Consider the following 19398-nt stretch of genomic DNA (forward strand, 5'->3'; position numbering starts at 1 on the left):
AACTAATCTCTTCATTCTCAATCTCACGTTCCATCTTCCTTATCCTGAAATCAAACCTTAATAGCATGAAATCTCTTAAGCATCATACATATGTAAACACTAATAGCCAGACAATTTAATTTCGAATTGAATCGGATGTGTAACGTCTCCCTCCATTACTATCAGCCATCAAAGCTTTACAGAACTTATGACACCCAAACTCTTCACCTCCCATCAAACTCGAGCTACGGGGACAGAAACGGAGACGGAAGCGGAGACGGGAAACGGGAAAATTTAAAAATTATGGATACGGGTACGGCAAATATATACTAGTAAAAAATATAAAATATTTATAAAAAATAAATTTATGTAGTGAATCTAACATAATTAGATATAATTTACTATAATATGTCTATTTTGCCAACTAAAATTAGAAGCAAGATAACAGTGACAGTTAAAAAACAATTGCACAAGCATTATGTCCCGTGAAAACTAGTCTTACTCATAGCTATGTTCTCTAACCGTCCCCAAGCCGTACCAGTGCTGTCCCCGTGAAGTACCCGTCCCCGAAACGTTTCCGGTACCGGCACGGCACCTAAATAGACGTGCCCGTGCTACATAGATATATACTCACATGAATGGGAAAATTTTTCTCTTCCCAAATCCCGTTACAAATAACCAATCGCACAGACAGCTTCAACGGATACGAAACATGAGATTTACGGTGACACCAGTCTGGCGAAACCAAACACCAAAACTCAGCCGAAATACACCACCTCTTTACATGGAGACGATTCGGTGAAATTCACTACCAAAGTGATGGCGAAATCGACCACTGATTTAATGGAAAAAAATTGCTCTGCAAATCACAGCTCCGGCGAAAGTGGTGCCGAATTCACGGGCTGTTTTGTTCTCCAAGGCGAATAAAGCTCTGAAGAACATAAAGATGATTTCTGCTTTGGCTGCTAGCTGTTATAGATTGAACTGGTTAGCTGATTTTTGTTTTTTGTATCTTTATTCGTCACGTTCACTGTTACCAAATCTTTTTAGCTTCTTCTGGATTTTTACTTGAATCTCTTTTTTTGTCTTTCTTAATCCTGAAATTCATAGTTCTTATTTTGCTAATCCATTTGTAGAATAGAGATGTATAACAAACCATGGTTAACTATTGTCATACCTGAATTTCTCTGATTTCTAGGTACGAAATCTTGCAGATTTATAGCTAACCGCTTACTTTTATGAGTTTCCTGCCAAGGTCTGAATGAAGATAGGGAGATGAAATGGCCAGACAAGAAAACTCATTTCTCCACCTTCCACTGAATGGATGCATCATACAAAACAGAGGATTCTCCTATTCTCAAAGATTCCCGAGACAGTGTTGTATCCTAAGGGATGTTTGTTTTTCTTTTGTTGCCTTCTCCACCATGAGCTCATGCAGGGTTCAAGAGTCCAAAATTACAACCAGGTTGGTGATTCATTCCTCTCTAACAACTTTTCTTTGATTACTATTAGATTTTTGTCTTTCCTATACGTTTGTCAACATATCCGTATGAATATCAATTTCTCAAAAGATTCATGTGTAACAGAACAAAACAGCAGTAATTTTCTCCCAACTTTGTGTATAAGAAATATCTTGACGTTCGTTCTTTGGGTTCTGCAGTTCTTTAGTGACTATGATTCTCTATTAAGGATTATTAAATGTGTATATTTAGTTTATGTTGTAGTATTGTAACTACTTTTACGCTTATACATAAGCATGTTATTATTTTTAAAAACATAATACAAGCTGTTTACGATCTTAAAATACATAAATCCATGATTTTTTGCTATTTTTTTTTTTTTTTTTCGTGGGGTTCCCAGACGGTAAGCCCAGACTAATCCCCACGAGGCCTTCCATCCGGGCACGCACGGTTATAGGCGGGAAGGTGGCCAAGGCGACTCGAACCCAGGGCGGGCAGCACTCCAGCCGGAGTTCCAATACCACTAGGCCAAGGGCTCTTGGTTTTTTTTGCTATTTATTTCATGTTAGAATTCTTTGTTTTAGTTTGAAATACACAAGAGATTCTCGCCTTTCTAGCTGCCAAGTATGAAACTCCAGATCATTTCCCGCAAGAGTTGTTAAGACCGCTTGAATATTTTTAAAAGGACTTAAGGGAAAAAATAAGAATTGATGCGAACAAATAAAAAAGGATTGTAAGAAAATAAACATGACTTAATAGGGAATATGATGGTGTTGGGGATGTGGGTAAAGCAGTTGAAGAAAAAAAAAACTAATTGGTCGATAAGAGCAGACCCCTCAATACATAAATGACGTTGATGGCCACTATCTGAGAATAATTGTAAATAGCTCTGTTAGCCAATGTAAATGGCCCCTTCACGAGAATTTTTCTAACTGTTATTGTTTGTTGATAAACCAATGATTAATAGCTTAAATATTTTGTTTGTTTTTTTTGGAGCCATATTTTTTTTCAGAGCTGGCTATGGAGAGAGTATATATTATGTAAGAAAAAGGCGAAGATGATTGACACCAACAGTGTGAGCTCACCCATAATCAAGTTGGAAATGTATAATATAGCTGATAGGAACTCATTTTTCACTCAATGTGAGATGAAGATGACCAAGTTTCACAATGGTTTGGATGACTATAAAGTTAGGTGATCAAAAGAAAATGAATGCATCATAGTGAAAAGTGTCTAGACAGGCCCGGCCCCGATAGGAAGCCAAGGAAGCATGGGCTTCCGGCCTTAAAGCAATATAGTTTATTTTCGGCCTCAATTTCTTGAATATCTCTTTTAGTCTAATGGTAAAATACTAAAGCTATATTCCCTAAGGTCATAAGTTCGACCCTTACCTACAGTAACTGCAACTTTTTTTGCAAGATCTAAGGACGTAGAGGAAAAAAAAAGAGGGAAAGAAGTATGAGAAATAATGAAGCAAACAATTAAAATCTTTTGCGTTGATAGTTTTGGATATGGGGACCAACTATTAGTGAAATAAATGTTGATCAAAAGAATAAAACCATGGATATAATTCTTCTATTAAAAAAGCAGCTTTTGTTTCTTCATGCTCCATAACAAATTGTGAGATATTAAAAACATGTAAGGACATCATACTGAAAGTTAGGAAGTTTAATAGATATCCCAAAGAGTAACACATACTACAGTTTTATCATCATCAATTTGTTTGACAGAAATAAATGGTTCAATGTCTTATCAGCATAATGGACTCGAGATCGGGGAGGAGGTGAACAATCCAAATATTAATAATCTATAATATAAAACTGAGTACACAAACCATTAAAAGTGTACACATAATGTTTAAAGGACCAATATACTATTTTAATTTTATATTTTTCAAAGTGTCAAAATTTTATAAACATATATTTCTTTTAAATAGGATAAAATAATAAAGAAGTTAAATGAACAAAAGAAAACGTGAGAATTTGATTGAAAATACAATAAGTTGAATATCAATTTTCAAAAATAAGTTAATCAAAAATATACTAAAATTTGGGTTTAGTGATTATTTATTAGGATTTAGTATTTAAGGGTGACTTCGGTTTATAAACTTCTATAATTAATTCTTAATTAATTATAAATATGTATGTAGCAAATCTTTGTTACATTAGCATAAATATTAACCAACAAAAAGAGTAATTTACTTTATATAATGTAAGCTTTTTCAGCAATTAAATAAATATAAATATTAAAGTTTATGCTATATGGTTTTGAAAATATTCCAAAAGACTAAATATTTAGAAATAAAATGAAAATTAATATAAAAATAAAATAAATTAACAGAAGAAAAATATTTTAGATAAAATAGCTTAATATCTGTAAAAGAATATTTGAAACATTAACATAGAAACTAAATAACAATAATAAAGTTTAAAGAATTCAAGCCTTTCAAATAATTAAAGCTATATAAATTTTAAGATCTGGAGATTCCTGAATAGGTTAACTTTTTGAATTGTTGTTGAATGCATGGGCATGCAAGAGATAACATGGCACGATAATTTTAATTTTTTGGCTAAATACTATTGAAATCTTCGCAAAAATCTAGAATATAAAATTGATTTGAGGCTATGAGCATTTAATGGTATCTAAATATGATTTAAAATAATCAATTAAAAAAAAATTAAATTTCTTAAAATAAAATTATTGAACTAGAATTCAGAGTTTAGTATTTAGGGGTGAGGTTGGATTTATAAACTCTTATAATTAATTCTTAAATATTTAATTTCATATTATCTAACAAAAAAAACTATTTAATGTCCATTACGTTTTATAAAATATTATTGTGATAGTAAATTAAAATTAAAGTTTTATATTTACACATATTTAAAAAATAAATAAAAAACCATGTATGTACAAAAGTGAACAATAAATTATATAAAAAGCAATATCCATTAGGAGTCGAAAAATCAAAACTAAACAAAAACAACAATTAGTTACCCACAAATTGACAGACTTTAAATATATTTGAAATCAGAAAAAAATTAAATCTAGCATTTAAATAAAAACTTGATCAATGTAAAAATGAAAATAGTGGTCAAAAATAACTAGAAAAAAAAATTAAGCAACATATGAAAAAACTGAATTTAATAGCTGTATCAATTCCTTAAAATCCAAATTGAAGAAAATTAATTAATTACACATAATATCTATCAAAAATATACACTCCCTATAAATAACCACAGCCAAAACACAAAATAATAAATAGCAAAATAATAAATTATCAAATTAGTTATACAATTCTTTAAATATAATATATTATAAAATTCAATAAATCACATGCACATAAAATGATAAATTTTTAAAATAAATAAACCGCGCGAAGCTCTAGTATCATTAATGACCGAATTGGCTAGACGTTTTTCTTTGTACATTTGGTTTCATAACTGGTATATAAGGTAGCATGTGACACGTGCCACACCCACTCCCTCTGTGGGTCCGCACCTGTCGGGGGAGTCGGGGATAAACATAAGCTTCCAAAATGATAAAATTTTGGCTTTTCCGTACTCTCTTTCATAGTTTCTCAGCAAATCTTAACTGTTGATTAAAAAAGAATCGACCGTTGGATACACATCTGTACACCAGCTTGTCTATCCAATCTCAGTATGTCAAGATTTCTGACGGGACAGCTAAGTAATCTAATTGTTGCGGCTTAAAGTTTACACTCGAAAAAAAATTCAGAGAAAATTACTCAGACTAACTCTTATTTATCATGTAATTAGTAGATTAACTTCCTTTCATCGATGCATGTCAGAATGGTAGCATAAAGACGAAATCTATATATTATAATATGAGAGTTTTTGCTCTCTCCTAAACCTGTCCACGTGTGCATGAATGTGAACCCTACTTTTAATTTTTTTTTTTATCCCAGCGAGTATGTTCTAATATGTGATCTCTGTTCAGTTATTTAGTGGGCTTTCCCACGGTTCGGCCCAGTAAGCATCATATCATTGTTTTCTGTTTATGTGTTCACGGGCTTTGCATTTGGCTGAAAAATCGTTTAGGGTTGCGTACTTCATCTTCCAGATTCTTCATCGACTGAGACGGTCCCAATTCCTAAGTTTCGTTTCTCAAACTCGATCTCTTCGACTCCTCCACGTTCAGTACCGATATGTGTTCCTGTAACGGATTTTCCAGCCTCCTTTATATAGAGTTCCTCGAAGGTAAGCTAACATTTGCTTCAAAACTTTTCTCCTCAACTTTTCCCCTTCGGGCTCTGTGTGTATTTGAATATTGAGTTTCTTTTCTAGCTAAAACTAAATTAGGTTGTAGTTTAATGGTTTTTCATCAGATTGAGTTGATCTGATTTTTGAATTTTGATTATGTGGGTTTCCAATTAATTTTTGATCCAATGAAATCGTCTTTAATTGTTTTATTTTTACAGGAGTTGGTCGATCGATATGATTTCAGGTTTTGGATTGATCATGATTTGGGTGGTGGTCGATCGATACGATTTCTACCCGAGCTAAATTTCCGTAGTTGACAGATCACCGATCATGGCGAACCTATAACACTTTCATCACCAAAAGCGAAGGAGTAACAGAAAGTCATCCGCTAGCTTCCCAGTCTGCTGCAACTGATGTCGATCAGCTTATCTCGGCGTGTTTATCATAATCAATGTGATCACATTCTCTGGGTTCTTGATCTTCCCTTTCATCAGATTTATCACCGTCAAATCCTTTGAAATCTTCTCAGAGCTTTCTACCTTAGTCAAACCAGAGCTTATTCTTAACCCTTACTCTTTCTAACGTTTTCACAGCGAAATGACTACACCAAAATGAAATTGAGCTAAACACAGTCTATTGGCAACACTATCATCACCATGGGTGGTATCAAAAGTAGTCATTGACGTCCTAATGTAAGTTATAACCAAAATGTTTTTTTTTTCTCGCTCTGGTTTTAGTGTAGAAAATAAAACCTTGATGTCTATAGAATTTGATTAGTGACTAAGGGGCTGTTTGTTTCTACCATTTGTTATCTCCATCTAGATGATTCATTTGTATGATCTATTTAGATGATCCATTCAGATTTTTGTGACTGTTTGTTTGTCCATCCAAATAACTCATCTAGATGAATCATCTAAATGAATCTTATGTTTGTTTCTTTATTTCCATTTCCATCTAAATGATTTTAGTAAACAAATTACCAAAATACCCTTGTGTTGATTTAACCATATATTTGATATTAATTTTAACTATATTATATTTAATTATTTAATTTAATATATTTACATTTGAATTATTTCAAAATTAACGAGTTTTTTTGCGGTTTTGGGAGGGAAAACAAGATTTTTTGGTTTTAGCGGGAAAACGCACTTTTCGATTTTGGCCAGAAAACGAGATTTTGCGATTTAGGCGGTAAAAAGCATTTTTGCGGTTTTGGCGGGAAAAAACGTTTTTGCGGTTTTGGCGGGAAAACGAGATTTTCGATTTTGGCCGAAAAACGAGATTTTGCGATTTTGACGGAAAAACGCGTTTTTGCGGTTTTGGCGGGAAAATGAGATTTTCGGTTTTGGCGGGAAAACGAGATTTTCGGTTCTGGCGGGAAAACGAGATTTTCGGTTCTGGCGGGAAAACGAGATTTTCGGTTCTGGCGGGAAAACGAGATTTTCGGTTCTGGCGGGAAAACGAGATTTTCGGTTCTGGCGGGAAAACGAGATTTTCGGTTCTGGCGGGAAAACGAGATTTTCGGTTCTGGCGGGAAAACGAGATTTTCGGTTCTGGCGGGAAAACGAGATTTTCGGTTCTGGCGGGAAAACGAGATTTTCGGTTCTGGCGGGAAAACGAGATTTTCGGTTCTGGCGGGAAAACGAGATTTTCGGTTCTGGCGGGAAAACGAGATTTTCGGTTCTGGCGGGAAAACGAGATTTTCGGTTCTGGCGGGAAAACTTTACGGTTTTTGTGGGAAAACACGTTTTTGGGGTTTTGTTGTGAAAACGTGTTTTTGCAATTTTTGCGGGAAAACAGGTTTTGGTGGGAAAACACGTTTTTGCGATTTTGGCAAGAAAACGTGTTTTTGTGTTTTAGCAGAAAATGCATTTTGGGGTTTCGGCGTAAAAACATGTTTTTGTGATTTTCGCATGAAAACATGTTTTTGCAAATTTGGCGTAAAAAAACGTTTTTCCAATTTTGGCGAGAAAATGCCATTTGGGGTTTTGACGTGAAAAATTAGTTTTTAGGTTTTCGCAGGAAAACGCGTTTTTGTGGTTTTGTCAATTTTCGTGTTTGACAAAATGATATTATGTTTAGGTTTGTAATTTGTGAATTACATTCAAGTCATAATAGACATTATACCATTTTGAATGAATCATCTCCATTCAAATGATCCAAATTGGTTCAGCTGGATGAACTTTAAAATTAAGTTTAAATTTCTGAAAGTCATTCGGATAATCCATCTGAATGAGTTGTACTTTTAGTGCATAAACAAACAAAACTCTTATCTTCGTTCAGATGGCTCATCCGGATGGAGAAACAACTGAGCCCTGTCAGTATAGATGTCGCAGCGATTATTTTGTTCTACTTCATGTGATAGTTTTCTTGAATCCTATAAAACGCTTTTGAGTAAAACCATTTATAAGTACCTATTGTTAACTCTTATTTATTCTTTCATCGATACATGTCAGAATGGTAGCATAAAGACGAAATAACCATAATAGTTGATAATTATTACTACAATGCCCATTATATTAATTTTGGTATACGATTAAAAACACCTATTAAAATCACGATAAAAACAGAGTAACAACAACCTGGTCCTGGTCCTGGTCCTGTTTTCATTTTAGATGACAAAAAAAAAACTTTAGGGTTCATGGGATTCACAGGCGATTTTCGACGATTAAGGGACGTAATCCGAGTCAGAAAGCTGCGATTCCATATAAAATGAAAACAAGACCAGGACCAGGACCAGGACCAGACAGAAAAATCAATAGTCTCCCCAAACTAAAGCCAAAACACCGTCAATCGTTTCCCGTTGCAGCTAAGAACCAGAGAGATGCGGAGGATCAGTTCACTGTACGGTGAATTGGACTTCTTAAGAGAGCACCCGAAAAACCTTCGAAGAAATCTTATACGTTCCTGGTATCTCTCTCCTTCACTACGAACGGTGGCTAAGGCGATGGCAGTGAGTTTCAGCAGAATAGCTCCAGTCAAGATATCTGATCCTGATCTCAATTTTATACGTGAGTAGTGTTCTTTCTTTCCCAGAGTTGGATTCTTTGTTCTCTGATCTATTATGATTTTTGTCTTTGATTTGAATCCGGATTGAAGCCTGACCAAGCAGCGTGGCTGTCTCACCACAAAATGACTCCTTTGTTGACGCCGTTGCAGACTGCGTAGAGGTACACTCACTGCTTTGATATATGATCGCATTAAGACAAATATATATATATCTATTAATAAAAAGGCATAGGTATAAAGAGTAATGTATCATGTTTCTCGTCTCTACAGACCATTGGCAGTGTATATAACCAAGTTTTAATGAACTTAGATTAGCATGTTGGCTCGACAGTGACCAAAATTTAGGTCGACAGTGAAACATAGATGTAATATATATTCACAGGCTATGCTCCATGTACATGATTCTAGAAATCATCTATACCCACGCCTTTTGGATGAGTCTAAAGAAACACATGCTTTGTTGGGGTATATAACTTGATTATGATCTCTTTTTTATGATTGATTGCTTCACATTTGATGTGAAAAAATAGAAACCTTGATTAGTATAACTGAGGTCGTGGTGAATTTTTGACAGGGATACATTTTGTCTTGGGGAAGTCAGAACATGGATTCCATTGGCTGATCGTGGCAAAGGTCTTTTCAATGCAGAAGAGTTTGAGAGTAAAATTGACAAGGAGACTACTTTTTAAAAGTTCAGTCTATGGAGGTAGTAAAGAAAGACATATATGTACTTTGATGCATTTTCAACTCTGTTTTACCATAAAAATGCAGATGACGAGTTATATGTAGCGCTGGGTGTGGTTATCGCTTGTTGTGTTCTTATAACCGCTGGGTGTGGTTTTTGTATTCTTATACAATCGGGAACTTGTTTTAATCGATGTGTTTCGGGTTTTGTTCTTTTTTTCTCCAAAGAGCTAGAAATGTATTTTCAATGATTACTCCATTCTTGATCTTGGTCTATTACGTCCTCACTCAAACAGGCTGAAGCTTTGAACACTTCTTTGGATTAATCGATGCTGTTCTCTTGTCTGCTAAGGAAGAGCGGTAAGAACAACACATCACCTGCAAATTTAAATAGAGACTTATTAATAACACCATAAGAACATACACAAATCATGCTCATCCAATGACCACAAACAATTTTTATTTGTTCCATGAGAGAAGAAGGAAGTAAATAAAGGTCAATCTGAAAATGCCATTAACGTCGAACAAGTTACTCGTGTAAGAGTGACTTGTAGATTAGGGCTTTTCTCTTTGTTTGGTTTAACTTAAGTTTGGTTTGGTTTACATGCTTTTGATTCAAATTATGGTTGGTTTGAAAAGTTTTGGTTTAAATCAAGTTAAATTACTGGTATATGAAATAATTTCAGTATTAAATAGTTTAATCTGGTTTGCAATAACTCGGTTAAAGGGAATTAATAAAAATATGTGGCCAAATCATTAATAAATCCGTGGTTTAAGTTTAAACAAATAGGTCAAATTGTAACAAACTTTGATCAAATAATAAATAAATCTATCAAATTCTAGCTAAATTTATCAAATTTTAATAAATTTGTGGTCACAAAATAAATAAATCTATCAAATCATAACTAGGTTTGTCAAAATTAAGTAAATTTGTGGCTAACGAATAATAAATCTATCAAACCGAAAGTAAATCTGTCAAAAACAAGTAAATCTATGGTTAAAGAAAAAATAAATCCATCAAATCCTATTAAATATGTTCAAATTAAGTAAATTTGTGGCTAAATAAATTAAATCTGTCAATATTTGATAAATTTGTGGCCAAACGTCGTGACAGATTTGTTGTAACAAGTTTGTGGAAATCTTATTAAGTCTATAGATTTTGGAGTAGATCTGTGGCTAAAGAAGAATATATTTAAGTCCGTGGCTATATAAAACGTAGACAAAAAATAAATTTGTGGATGGTAAAATCGTAAATATTCTGAAAATTCAATAATGACATTTTCATAATTATTTTTTTGTTAACAAAGGAAATATGGGTAAATTAGGTATGAAAAACAAGATAGTAATTAAAATAAAATTAGAGTTAAAATACTAATTGATTGCTAAATAAGGGTCAAACTAGTTTTTTCCCAAAAAAATTATAGTCAAATGGTTTTTTTGGATCAAATTTTGAATTCTATAAAAACCCAACAGGCTAGAGAGGAATACATTTAGGGCTTCCACATCATACATACGTGTAAGCTTAACAATAATATACAGACGCATGGCTAAAATAAAACATGCAAATCTGAAAACTGCAACTCTGCCTCCAGCAAGCTTGAACCGCCTTTGATTGCATCTTCTTTGATTTGCACTCCCCAGACTCCAAATTTCGCCCCATCCTTTGCTTGTATTAAGGATCTCAACCTACAACAGATAATAAATTTGGGAACGCTCGATTGACTGGATAAGAGACTTTTTGTCGGACCATCTTCAAGCTGTAGAGAAGATGCCGGCTCTGATAAATCCTATTAGGATATATTCCATATCTCATATTCTATCATATATTGTGTATATCTTACGAGATTTGGGAATATCCTTTTAGGAAGATTATGAGTGTATATATGTAACATCTCCTACAATGAATAAGATCAGAACATTATTTTCCCATTCTAAGTTTGTCATGGTATAGCTTAAGATATGAAAGACCTAATTTTCTCACGACACTTGCTTCTTTACAAGTTAGAGTTGTTTGTCATCTCTGAAAACAGAGCCTCCTTTTCTTCTCATATAAAGTAATAAAACAGACCCCTCGGTCACTCTTTCACAAACGAAATCAACGACCATCATGTCAATTATCGCTGCTAATCCGAAATACAAAACAATAACAAAATCTGGGATGGGATTTTCGAGTGTACGGAGTGGAAATAATGTGTATGCGGAGAGTGTGAGTGCAACCTCAATGCAGCTCATGATAAGGAAAAAGAAACTCTGAAGATACATGACTTTCTTTCTGTCTTAGATGCCTCAGTTCATGGGGTCATTCGATCTCAGTTGAGTGCAATAACACATCTACCGGACCTTGACAGTTTCTATCAGAAAATATTGCAGAATGAGACAATTCGTGCGAACACCACCACTGAAACTTCAGTGATGAGCTTTGTGACTCAAGCTCCACCTTCGACTGGCTTGATATCCTCCGCACCTGTTTGGACTAAAGACATCTCGTGGCCACCGTGATCATGTTGGGTTGACAGGACTTTCCGATGAGCAGTGGACTGATGTTCAGCTTATGCTCAATGCCAACAAATCGAATGCAGCCTCAGGGGGTCAGATTACTGATACGTTGTGGATTCTTGATACAGGAGCAAACATCATATGACCGGTTGTATTGAGTCCTCACTGATATTTGAGACCTAACACCACTTCCGGTTACATTACCAGCTTGATGGAATGTGTGTCCTTCGAAACAAGAAACAACACAACTGAGCTCGCATTTGCGACTACGTGACGTTTTTTATGTCGACGGATTTCATATTAACCTGATTTCCTTTGGCCAACTAGTTACTGATAGCTTCTTGATTGGACAGGTTTCTGATGTTGGGGTCAAAATCGGTTACGGCGGAATCAATGCCCTCAAGTTCCCGAGAAATATTTCTTCTCTAAAAAAATAAGTAGAAAATCAATACTAAAAGCCTCATACAATTTTTAAAAAGAGTTATACGATAATTAGTTCTCGAGATAGATATTCCAAACTATCGGAAAGTGACATTAGAAAAATAAACGACGAAACGGGAAGAAGGCTGACCAACACTACCCAACTGTCTGAATCACCCAAAGGAAATCACTTCGAACCTGGGCCGTCCACGACCCGCTCGCCACATGGCGATCTGGGCCGACCAAGACCCGCTTGCCATATGGCGAGCTAGGCCGTCCAAGACCCACTCGCCATATGGCAAGCTGGGCCGTCTCAAACCCGCTCTCCACATGGCAAGCTGGGACTGTACCTTATCAACATCATGCATTCTCGTCTCATCTTCGTTAGGCCTGGACATTTTACCCGGACCCGAACCGGAACCGACCCGAAAATACAGGTTCAGGTCCGGGTCCGGGTCCATGCTAAGTACCTATTGGGTCTTTTTTTTGGACCCGTGGGTCTCGGTTCGGGTCCGGGTCCTACCCGAGACCCGTTCGGGTACCCGAAGTACCCGCAAATAATTGTATATACTAGGTATATTTGGGTGATTGGGTATATTTTTTGTATTTCGGATTTTTTTAAAAGTTTCGGGTTTGGATTTTCGGGTATAATTGTAGGTTTTTGGTGAAATTTTAGATGTTTAGAAAATATAATTTGGGCATTCAGGTAAAATTCGGGTTTTCGGGTCTGATTTTGGATAAATATTTGGGTATTTTTGCGGTTCTTCAGGTATTTTTAGAGTTTTCGGGTCCAGTTCGGGTATTTTGGGTCCTAAATACCCGAACCGACCCGGATCCGAAATATACCCAAAAATTTTGGATATTTTACGGGTATTGAAATTATAGACCCGAACCGATCTGGACCCGACAAGACCCGACCCGGAACCGACCCGAAAAGTTATAGGTACCTATATGGGACCCGAAGGACCCGGACCCGAAGGACCCGGACCCGAAAATACCTGACCCGAAGGACCCGGACCCGAAAATACCTGACCCGAAGGACCCGGACCCGAAAATACCTGACCCGAAGGACCCGGACCCGAAAATACCTGACCCGAAGGACCCGGACCCGAAAATACCTGACCCGAAGGACCCGGACCCGAAAATACCTGACCCGAAGGACCCGGACCCGAAAATACCTGACCCGAAGGACCCGGACCCGAAGGACCCGGACCCGAAGGACCCGGACCCGAAAATACCTGACCCGAAGGACCCGGACCCGAAAATACCTGACCCGAAGACCCGGATGCCCAGGCCTAATCTTCGTAGCTTTTTCCTTCGAACCTCGGCTATACTGTCCCTTGTTTCGTCTCGATCTACCGTTGAAACCTTACAACAAAAACCGAAAAGATCAGTTTTCTCGTATGAGTTCGAATCGATCATATAAAATAGCAACATTTAACTTAACACCATAGTTTCCTCAACTATACGATTGATTTAAACTATTTCATAAAAACTGACGTTGTACCGAAGGTGATTTCTCAAAGAAATCGTTAAAACGCTTAAGTCGAAAAACAGCCCGTAAATGTCTAAAACGCGGCTAAAGCCCACTTAAGATTTTAAACGAGAATGAGCTCAAGACTACTATGACGGTCTATCTTTTATTTGCTGGAGATGATAAATGTCAAATTTCGAAGATCCAAGAAAAATGGAATATTTCTGCCAAGCGATAAACTCGACCTAGGAGCAGAAAAGGAAAGGGCAAACCAACCTAGGAGAAGTATATAAGGGATGCCGAGGTGAGAGCGCGCAAAAGGTTTCTTGAGACTCCAGAACACTCTGCACTTAGAAACCTTAGTCTTTATTCTCAACAAGTTCGGTTTCTATGATTGCACTCATACTAGACGAACTCGCCCATGCAGTTTGATCTCTTGTTCAATTATTTCTAACTGAACTACGTTCGACTTGATCCTAGAAAGGGGTACGTAGACAGCCTTTCATAAGGTCGAGTCCGAATTTTTTAAAGCCTTTTACATATATTTTTCGTCTTTTCTTCTCGAGTTGTTTCTCAACTAGGTTTAGGATTTTAAATGTCTTGAACTAGGGAGCTTGCCTAATGTTCTTGTGCCTAAACCTTTTATAACCTTTTGTATTGATCGCAACGCTCTTACGCGGATTCGAAATAAAGATCTACTCCTTTATATATTCATTTTGTTATCTTTCTATATTTTCCACATTTATTTGGTCACTTGTTGTTGGCTCTCGCAGAAAATCTGAACCTCAAGGAAAGTGGGGTTTTCTTTGTTTTCCTCCGTTCATTAAAATCGACGGTGTGAATTTCGGTTCCCACAACTCATAAGTTGGTCATTCTGCAGGACTGCCATACGAGGATGCTGATTGCAGCGGGTGAACGAGAGAGATTGGGACTATACCGTTTTCTTGGGATTGAGCCGATGACTGGTTTGAAGGCTAGTGTGCGTGCAGATTTGAGTTTGTAGCATAATAGGCTGGGTCATCCATCATCTCACATTATGAGGATTGTTTCATGAGTTACCGAGACTAGTAGTATTGAGAATTTATTTACAAGTTGTGATGTGTGTCTTAGGGCAAAACAAAGTCGACAATGTTTTCCTTCAAGTTAGAATAATGCAAAAGAGGTTTTTGATTTGATACTTGTCGATTTATGGGGGCCATTTTGTACAACTGTGTTTTGTGGTTTAAGATATCTTTTTCCGATAGTAGATGACTGTTCTCGTGCTGTCTGGCTGTACCTTCTAGTACCTTCTAGCCGACAAAATCCTGGTCTCTCAACAGATTCAAAATTTCATGGCTATGATTGAAAGGCAATTCTCTCGGAAAGTTAAGAAAATCAGAAGTTGAAGGACCCTAAGATCGGCTCACTCGAATGGATCAGATCTGGATATGAACTCCGAATGGAGAACTAGATGGATTGAAGGGTCTCACGAAGGATGCGGATTGGCCTTCGATATTCCCAACTCCAAATGGTGCTTGATATGACTCACAAGACCACCAAGTGAAGGATCTCTCCTCGTTGCTTGATATGACTCACGAGACCAACGATTTGAGGAAGTGTTTACTTGGATATGACTCACCAAGAAACAAGACAAGTTCTTAAACGAAGAACAAAGAGTTTAAACTCAAAAGCTTTTGACAAAAACGATTTCTGATTTGTTTAAATGAAAGAGTTTCATACTTATAGAGTTTTGTAGATCTAGGAATTAAATAGAAAAGTAGATCTAGATCTAGATCTGATCTTTAATACGAAAATAAAGAGATAAGACTAGACAAGGTGACTGTTCGGCTTCCGTCCAGATTCGTTGTATCCTGAAGCATGAACTGCGGTAAGGAGAAGGACGGATGTGGGACTGTCCGTAAGAACCACCATGTCCGTTTCATGAACCAGACTGGTCCAAGTGCGTCCTATGTCTTCAGAAAGGTGAAGGATCCTTGCCTTAGTGAGATTTGGATGATCAAAGTGCATGAATTGATCAAAAGGGTCGATCAGTCCATCAGTGCGGTCGCCGGTACGTGCAGTATGGGCCAATCGAGCCAAAAGAGAGAAGTCTCGATCATTTTGTGAAACCTCATGATCCAAGTCAAGTCTGGCATGATCGAAGTCAAGTCTGGCATGATCCTTGTCAAGTTTGGCATGATCCAAGTCAAGTCTGGCATGATCCACGTCAAGTCTGGCTCGGCTTTTGGCTTTGGCTTGTCGAGATGGCTGGGAAGGTCGCGTACTGGTTCGGTCATATCGGTCTTCAGGACGTGGACTTGGTCGAAGCTTCATTTCGGATGTAAGTGAGTCGAGGCGGTACACGGCCCGATTGGTCTGTCTGATCTGATCGGAAGGATGAACCTAAACTGGGACGTCTGGAGCGTTCTGATTAGTCTGGTCCATGGACTGGGGCCCATCAGAAGTGATAATGGCACTGAATTTATGTGCTTATCGAAGTTTTTCAGAGAACAGGGTGTAGTACATGAGACTACTTGTGTGTATATGCCTCATCAAAATAGTCGTGTGGAGCATAAACATCGTCATATCCTGTATGTAGCTCGTGCTCTCTGTTTTCAGGCAAGTCTACCTATTGAATATTGGGTAGAATATATTCTAGCTGCGGGTTATCTTATCAATAGGACTCTGTCTGCTCTCTTCCAGAATAAAACTCCAATTGAAATACTATATATTCATGCGCCAGGATACAAGCATATCTGAGTTATGGGCTGTCTGGCATATGCACATAACATCGATCATAAAGGTGATAAATTTCATTCTCGGAGCCGTCAATGTGTATTTTTCGGCTACCCCTATGGCAATAAAGGTAGGAAATTGTTCGATCTAGAACGACATGTGGTGTTCAGATCTCATGATGTAATTTTCCAAGAGACAGTGTTTCCTTTTGTTACATTTGTTTCACCTCCATTGATATCGAATGAAGAGAAGTTTTTGAGTATTGATCCGATGATACGAGAATTCGATTCAGACTCTGATGATGACCACTCTGTGGTAATGGCTACTCCAAATGTTTCCGTACTTGCAGCTAGCGGATCGGAGGCTTCAACTGAACAATCGAACTCAGTGCCAACTCCGGCACAACAAGACACAATGACCGCAACAGCTGAAGATAACTTGACTGATTCCACTGGAGAGTTTCTAGGTTGCGGTCACCGTACAAACAAAAAGAATATGAACCTGCATGATTATGTGACAGATGCGATTTTGTCTTCTTGTCCCTCGTCCCCTCCCGTCTCACTCTAACCTTCTCCACATCAATCCTCAGGTACGATATATCCTATCTCAAACTATGTTTCATATGGCAGGTTCTCGCCTAAACATCAGCAATTCTAGATGGTTCTTTGATATCACTCAAATTACCATAAGGAGTGATTTATACTCTTTCAAATAAGAGGTCGAGTTGTAATACTTAAGGATCGAATCCACAGGGAGCTAAGGAACCAAATAAATCTAATCAGATTGATTTAGCTAGGTTGATTTAATGATTAAATGTAAAGTTGCAAGTTTTGTGAGTAAGTTAATTGCTCGATTGATTGATTTGGGGTTTGATGGAAGGATGGTTGCTTGATTTAGGGTTTCTATTCAGGTAATCATGATTATAATGATATAGAGACTAATTGTTGTATGCAAGATACTAAAGATCTCAACAAAAAAAAAGTATCGATCGGCTCTCGCTTTCTAGATTCGTCTATTGACTAGATCTAATGATCTCAACTATCTTTTATCGATCAATTAGAAAGTGTCGATCGATAATTCTAGAGGAATATCGATCGATACACCTTTCACGACGTTGATCGATATTCCAATAGAATAATCGATCGACACACTTCTAGCAAGCTTTGCGCGCGGGTTGATAAAGTACTCACTACGGTTCCTAGATCAGTTATCACTTGTTTTTAGCAATCCTAGTTCAATGAGGATCTATTCAGAGAAAATTCCAAGCTATCGCTTGTGCCTAATGATTCTAAGATCAGGGTTCTAGTTCGCGACTCTAGAACACAAGCAATAAAAAAATCCTATTGATGAATATCACTACCTAGAAATTCTATATTTGGGGCTAATCCTTCAGAACATATTTGAACCCTAAACCTAACAGGTGGATCTATTCAAGCATGAAGTTTTTTCACATAAATCATAGATGAATAAATAAATGAAACTGCAATAGAATAGATATAAAAACCAAAGGATTTCCTGGAGGATTCTGAAGGAGTTCCTCCCTTCTCTCCTAGCCTAAGAGAAACAATAGAATAGGATAATAGAAAGCTTGTAGCTGTCAACAATGGCTTAGAAAAACATAAATAGGATTTCTGGTCGTCCATGGGTATTTTGTTAAATTTGCATGGCTTATGGGCTTCAGTTGGTCTTAAAATATGCTCAGCTCATATTTGGGCATCACCGTAGACCGACGCCAATGGTGCACCGTCGATCGACAGTCCATTCGTTCCGTCGACAGCGCTCTCTCGCGAGACAGAATGAGTATTCCTCAGTAAAACATGCATAACCTTTGCTACAAGATGTTGATTGACCTCAAACCAGCGGCATTGGAAAGCTAACTCAAAGCTCCATATTTTGTCAAAAGGTAGGCTAACTCTAACGGTGGGAAGGTCTTCATCCATAGCTAAACAACTTACGCATTTGTGCAGCTCTGCACATCAAAAGGCTCCAAAAGACACCAAAATCACCACATTTCTCCAAATTGTCCATGAACCTCGAAATACTCGAAATAGACTTTATGTAGTAGTAAATATATATTAAAACACTTATATACCATGACTAAAAGTGGGTAAAATCCATGGCCTATCAACTCCCTAGACTTAAAGTTTTGTTTGTCCTCAAGGAAAACAGACATGTAGTCTCTCTGAAAGAGATTTGAAAACAGCAGAGACTCACATGATTTAAAATTTAAAATCATCACCTCTGCAATATTGCAATCCACATCTAAGAAGTCCTAATCACAAAAGCACATTATATCATATCCTATCTTAACAACCAAATTCACTTATCCAACAACTTAGCAAATCTTGTCTGTCAGTCCCCTTTACCAACCTCATTTCTTAACATAAATAAAAGTGCAGACATTACCTTGGGAGTATCGATCACATGATGCAAAGATTTTCAAACAAGTACCTGGATCTGCAAGTAAAAGTTAGTTCTTATCTTTTCTCTCTACTAATTTCTCTCTTTAGTCAAAGTCTGCTTCCATTGCAGGATCATTGACCAAGATTGGATATGCTTTCATGAATCAAGCCTTAATGGTGGTTGCCACCGAGTCCTGTTCACTTCTTTTTGACCTATATCCAAGAATTCATGTGAATCGAACCCTGATGATTGCCGCCACCAAGTCTCGTTCGAATTCTTTATGTTGAAATCCTTATGAAGCAAACCTTAATGGTTGTAGCCACCAAGTCATGTTAGGATTTCACCTCACTAACACCTATTATATACATATATTATTATTATTATTATTATTATTATTATTTTTTTTTTTTTTGAAAATAAACATCTCTACCTATAAATCTAGGGTCGAAATAGAGAGAGAAAATGTGATGAATCTACACAAGGTTTACCTTCCAGACTTATTTGAAGAATCCGATCCCATGTATACCAAGCCCCAAGA

At 36.8% G+C, this 19398-nt stretch overlaps 1 long non-coding RNA gene across 2 annotated transcripts; it reads left to right on the top strand.

The window, feature by feature from the left end:
- Window positions 1-5442: 5442 nt before the first annotated feature.
- Window positions 5443-9567, top strand: LOC106337425. 2 transcript variants are annotated; one of them, XR_001269023.1, is made up of 5 exons: window positions 5443-5656; window positions 5878-6351; window positions 8314-8670; window positions 8759-8829; window positions 9243-9567. It is a non-coding gene; the product is annotated as an uncharacterized LOC106337425 (long non-coding RNA). The 2 variants fall into 2 exon arrangements; XR_001269024.1 differs by having other exon boundaries at window positions 8469-8670.
- Window positions 9568-19398: the final 9831 nt, after the last annotated feature.

This window comes from Brassica oleracea, chromosome C4 (assembly GCF_000695525.1).
Source record: "Brassica oleracea var. oleracea cultivar TO1000 chromosome C4, BOL, whole genome shotgun sequence".
NCBI classification, from domain to species: domain Eukaryota; kingdom Viridiplantae; phylum Streptophyta; class Magnoliopsida; order Brassicales; family Brassicaceae; genus Brassica; species Brassica oleracea.